The sequence below is a fragment of the Phascolarctos cinereus genome, unplaced genomic scaffold (assembly GCF_003287225.1).
Source record: "Phascolarctos cinereus isolate Bilbo 61053 unplaced genomic scaffold, phaCin_HiC Scaffold_2;HRSCAF=192, whole genome shotgun sequence".
NCBI lineage: Eukaryota > Metazoa > Chordata > Mammalia > Diprotodontia > Phascolarctidae > Phascolarctos > Phascolarctos cinereus.
The window spans coordinates 44224645-44230889 of NW_027555625.1; positions in this window are offsets into that span (position 1 = coordinate 44224645).

The following is a 6245-nucleotide window of genomic DNA, read 5'->3' on the forward strand; positions in this document are numbered from 1 at the left end:
TGTGTACATTTAGAAGGAAGTTTCTTACTATCTCTCTGCTCTTACTGTTGCTGGTGCTCTCCTTGGCTACTGAATTTATTCACTCCTGCATTTCTGTTATTTGGGGGTTTTGAAGAGTAAATGATCTTTTCATTTCTGGTTTCCTTTCTAAAAGTGTTTTGAATGCTTTTTCTTGTTATTGAATGTCTATCTTTCTTCATGTATAATTATGTTCAGATTTCAGAGTAGGTCATCCTGAGTTGTATCCTGAGCTCCATTGCTCCTCAGAACATATTATTCCTTCTCTCCTATGTTTTCTGCTGTGTGCGGAGTAGTCTTCCTCTTTTTCCTGATTGTTTTCAGGATGGGTTGCTTCTAAATTGAATTGCTACCTTTAACCATTTTGTGTCTTGGCTTGTTTGTTTGTTTGTTTTCCAGAGGTGATCTGTGAATTCTTTCAGTTGGTATTTCATTTTCTATGTTCAGAAAACCCAAGCAGCTCTCATCTATTATTTCCTGCATTATGATGTTAAGGGTATTTATTTATTTATTTGTTGGTTGGTCCTGCTATGTTCTTCTGGGAGCCTTATGATCTTTAGTTTGTCTCCACACATCTTGTCTTTGAGATATTTTGCTTGCATCATGAGCATATTTTCTCTTGATGTTATTGTCTTTCTCTTCTTCGAGATTGCCCTTCACTTTCGTACATTTACATTCTCAGCCTATTGCTTCTCTTCTGTTTGTTTGGTGAGATATGCCATTGCAGATTCCAGTTTTCCTATTCCGCCCGTTATTTTTGCTCTGTAGGCCACAAATTCCGCTCTCATAATTCTCATTTCTTTTTCTGAATGGCTCAGAAAAGCGTTTTGTGGTTCTGTTTTTCTCACATTCCACAGGATTCTCTGTCTCATTAAATGCTTGATCATTTCCCCTTATTTTGTAGCATTTATTCATAGATGTCTGAAATTGTGTACTAGATTTGGAGGCCGTATTTCCTTCTGTTATTAATGCTTTCCCTGTTAAATTATCTGCTTATGTTCAAGGTCTGCTAACTTTTCCCTATACTTGCTTTCTTTCTTTGTTCCCTATGATTGTGGTTTCCTTGGGGGCTGGATACCAAAGAGTCTCAGTCTCCTCCCACACTGAGCAATTCATGGTTCACCAGCCTAGGTCTCTGCCCCAAGTGGCTTGGGTTGTCAGAACTGGCCCAAGCTGGATGCTGTGATCTTTCCCTCAGGCTCGGAGATGCTGGAGAGATGCACAGCTCCACATACACTGTGTACTGTCCTGGTGACCTATCCCCTCTCTCTCTTTTCCTCAATTCTCTGGCCTGGCACCAAGTTCAGAGAGTGCCACACTGGTGCCATGGGAATGTCTATCCTGATGCCGTAGGGTTGTCTGTCTGCCTCAGTAGTGACAGTTCATCGTTTTGCAGTACTAGTACTTGGGGGTTGGAGCCCCAGCAGGATTTTTGTGCCTAAAGAGCTGAGGCATCCCTGGCTATCTGTCACAGCCCATAGCCCAGGAAAACTTATAAAGCCTGGAGCTAGGGTCTCCATGGCACTGGAAAGAGGGAGTGGGAACTGGGGTTCAGGGGTGGGGTTTGTTGTAAGGCTCTGTTGGGCCCTTGGGTCTGCTGATGTGAGAGGTGCTGAGGAAGCTCAGGGTCAGGGAGCATCAGTTCACGTTTGGGGTTTTTGCATTTTTTTACACCCTTCTTTTGGATTCTAGGTGTCCTAAACCATGGAGAAAGCTGACGTTTCCTTGTCTTTAGTGGATAATTTCTGTTTGGGAGAGGCTTGAGAAGCTGTGGGAATCACAGAAAAGCTCTAGTCTTCCGCCTTGCTGCTCACATGACCTAGAAGATTCCCCTTTTCTCTTGAGTGTGGCTCCCCCCCCCAAATACCCTAGAAATAATCTCATTTCAATCTTCCCTAACATTCATCACACCCAAATCACCGATTCCATCCTTGGACTTTAGGAGAACTCTGCTTCCTCAGCCGTTCCCTTCCTTGACTCCCATCCTCCCCCAGTCCTAATGATGAGAGGTAGTATTAGGAATGGGGACCCAGGAAGGTGCTGCCCATGGAAAGTAACGTCAGGATGTCGGCGTGCACGCCGAAGCCACTTCTAGTGGAAAATGAGTGGACTGCCCTAGGGAGTAGAGAGGTTCTTGTCACTGGAGGTTTTCAAGCAGAGTAGATAGGTGTATGGATAGTGGGTTACCTTTAGTTTGGTTGGATCCCTGCTTTTCTTGTGGCTTTAGTTTTCCTAGCTGATAAAAAAAAAGAGACAATACCGAGCATCTGTCACTTAGGATGGGGCGAGGGGAGCAAACCGAGTCAAATGGAAGGCGGCTCAGGAGACCTTGGGCTCAAGGATGCCTAGCTTTCTGCACTATCATCCGTGTTATGTTTGAATTCAAATAAGACATTAGATTGGGCTCCTCGTTCGTCCTTATGGGCTTTGATCTCATATGACATTTATTCCTCTACTGACGCCCTTCTCTGAGTCTTCCCAGTGCCTTGGAGAGGCGTCTGGATTCTTACATGGAGCCTACACTCCAGCGCATCCTTTGTGCCATCATTATGTATGAGGCACTGTGCTACCCGCTGGGTATATGAAGGTAAAAGGAAAAACAGCTTCTGCCCTCAAGGAGTGTACCTTCTTCTGGCCTTTATTGGCCTTCCACCCTCCACACGCCCCTTTGCCTTCCCCATCAGATCACTTCCCATTTATCCTGGAATATATATCGAATGTACATAGTTGTTTCTGTGTTGTCTGCCCCTTCCCCCACCTCCCCATTAAATGTGAGCTCCTTGAAGGCAGGGACTATGTTTTCACTTTTCTTTGTATCCCCAGTGCCAAAGACATAGTAAACAATTAATAATTGTTGATTATGATGAGGAGGAGGAAACAATATTTGAACAGGAAGATAAATACAATTTTAATAGTATTTCGTTTTTTTCAATTACATGTAAATACAATTTTTAACATTCTTTTTTATTAGATTTTGAGTTCCAAAATTTTTCTCCTTCCCTCTTACCTAAAATAGGGAGTAATTTGATCTAGGTTATATATACACACAATCATGTAAAACATATTTCCATATTAGGTTGTGAAAGAAGAAACAGAAAAGGGAAAAAAAACACTACAAAAAATAAAAAAAGTGAAAACAGTAGGCTTCCATCTACATTCAGACTCCATCTCTGCATGTGGATAGCATTTTCCATTGAGTCTTTTGGAATTGTCTTAGATGATTGTATTGCTGAGAAGAGCTAAGTCAATCATACTCAATCATCACACAATGTTGCTCTTACTGTGTAAAATGTTCTCCTGGTTCTGAAGTGAGCAGAGCTCACTTCATTCAGCATCAGTTCATGTAAGTCTTTCCAGGTTTTTCTGAAATCTACCTGCTCGACATTTCTTATAGCACAAAAGTATTCCATTATATTCCTATACCACAACTACTACAATATAATTTGAAAAGAAAGTACCATTAGCTAATTAATCAGGAAAGGCTTCTTGTAGGAGGCAACATCAGAATTAGGATCTGGGTCATCAGAAAGAGCACCCACATGAATAAGATGACAGGTCATTGAAATGTAGAATGCACTATTCATTACCCAAACCCTGGGGATTTGCCAGAATCTTCCTTCTAGCTGTCTGGCCCCTCCTCAGTCTCCTCTGCTGGATTGTCATCTGTGTTCTACCCTCTAATTGTGAGTCTACCGCAAGGCTCCCTTCTGAGGCCTCTTCTCTCCCTTTACTCAGTTTCTCTTTGTCACTCATCAAGCCCTATCTCTATGTAGATGTTTCTATATTTAGCCAAAGTCTTGGACCTGAGTTCTCATCTTCCAATGCCAACTGCCCGTTGGACAGGCCTACAACAGGACCCATTATCTTGTCCCTCAAATCTACCTCTTTACTGAACTTTTCTATTTCTGGCAAGGGCACCACCCCAGTTCACAACCACAGAGTCTTCCTCACCCCATAGATCCAATCAGTTGCTAAATCTTGCCAATTTTATCTCTCTGACATCTCTTATATCTGTTCCTTTCACTTTTCTCACTCAGTCACCCCTGTTGTTTAAGCCTTCATCTCCTTTTGCCTTGTTGAGTCATTTCAATCATATCCAACTCTTCATGACCCCCTTTGGGTTTTTCCTTGGCAAAGATTTGCCATTTCCTTCTCTAGTTCCCTTAGGAAACTGAGGCAGACTTGCTCAGGGTCACCTGGCTGGTAAATATCTGAGGCCGGATTTGAACTCATGAAGGTGAGTCTTCCTGATTCCTGAGCCCAGCATTCATATCTACTGCACCACCTGGATGCCTCTGAAGGTAGAGGCCCTTCTTCAAGATCCCTGCCTCTCTCCCATCCTTTATTCCCAGACTCCTACAGCTCTCCTAATCATTCCTTGAGCACCTCATTCATCCTGGAGACACACCTGCATCTGAGAGCAGGCCTAGGTGGGCTTCAGGAGGGAGGGGGAAGAACATCAGAAGATTCCCAGCTCTTCCCGATTGCTCATAGCCTAGTCTGGAGGAATCAGCGTCCCTCTCGTGAAGCAAGTCCTATCAGACTCCTGTCTCTCAGAGGGAACATGATTGGGCCAGGTTGCCAGATTACTCCAGAACTCTCAGTTGCTGAGTGGTGCTAAACCAGGCTTGGTCGTTTATTCATTCAACATGTTTTCATTACCTACTGGTGTTTCTGCTTGGTTACCAGGCCCTGGAGTTTCCTAGTGCAAAGAGAACTCTCTGGGTTACCAGGTGAACCCCTAAGCCTTTGAGTACACAGGGATTAGGCAGGTAGGGAAGTCTCCTGGAGGGAAACCAGAAGAGAAGGAAACTTAATTCTACTGGTGTAGGATAAAAGTGAGTTACGCCCACTTATACCCTAGATACTTACTCTCTGATATTCACACATATACAAAGGGTTAGAGTTATGGATCAAAAGTCACACACCTTCACTTACACACATAGACAGTAGCTTATGCAATAATGGCAGCATTTACATAGGGCTTTAAGGCTTGGCAAGTGTTTTCTAAATATCTCATTTGATCCTTACGATGACTCTGTGAGGTAGGTGCTATTATTATTCACATTCAACAGTGGAGGAAACTGAGGCAGAAAAATGATAAGCAACTTGTCCAAGGTCAGATAGATAGGAAGTGTCTGAGACCGGCTCTGAACTCAGGTCTTCTTAATGCCAGGGGAAGCTAGATGGTACAGTGGATGGAGCACTGGGCTTGGAATTAGGAAGATTTCTTTTTATGAGTTCAAGTCTGGCCTCAGACACATAACACTTACTAGCTGTGTGACCTGGGGCAAACCACTTAACTCCACCTCAGTTTCCTCATCTGTGAAATGAGCTGGAGAAAAAAATAGCAAACCATCCCAGTATCTCTGCCAAGAAAGCCCCAAGTGGGGTCATGAAGAGTTGAATTTGGACGTGACTGAACAGTGACTTCCTGTCTCCAGGCCTGGCCTTCTGTCCATCACACCACCAAGCTGCCTATACATGCAGATACAAATACAGTGTGTCCCAAGGGTCTTAGTGCAGTTTGAAGCTTTTAAAGTTTAATATTTAAGCTCTTAAACTTTCAGCTTTAATAGCTTAAAACTGCACTAACCCTGTACACACACACACACACACACACACACACACACACACACACACTTTCTCCCTTTCTTTCTCCTCTTCCCTCTTTCTCATCTCTCTCCCCATTCTCTTCCTTTCCCCTCTCTTTCTCTCTTTCATTCTTCTTTCTTCTCCTAACTTCACCTCTCTTTTTCCCTCACCTCTCTCTCATTCTCTCTCCCTCCTCTCTCCTCTTCTCTCTTTTTATCTTTCATTCTCCTCTCCTCTTCTCTCCTTTTTCTCATTCTTTCATTCTCCTCTCTCCTCTGTTCTCTCCTCCTTTCTCTTTCCCTCCTCTCTCATACTTTCTATCTCCCCTTCTCTCCTTTTCTCTTTTTCATTCTCCTCTTCTCTCTTTCCCTCATCTCTCTCATTCTCTCTCCCCCTCTCTCTCCTCTCTCTTACTCTCTTTAATTCTTCTCTCCTCTGTCTCTTTTACTCACCTCTCTCATTCTCTCTCTCTGCTCCTCTTTTTCACTTTCATTCTCTTCTCCTTCTCCTTTCCTCTGTTTTCTCCTCTTCTCTCTCTCTCTTTCCCTCATCTCTCTCATTCTCTCTCCCACTCTCTCTCCTCTCTCCTACTCTCTTTAATTCTTCTCTCCTGTCTCTTTTACTCACCTCTC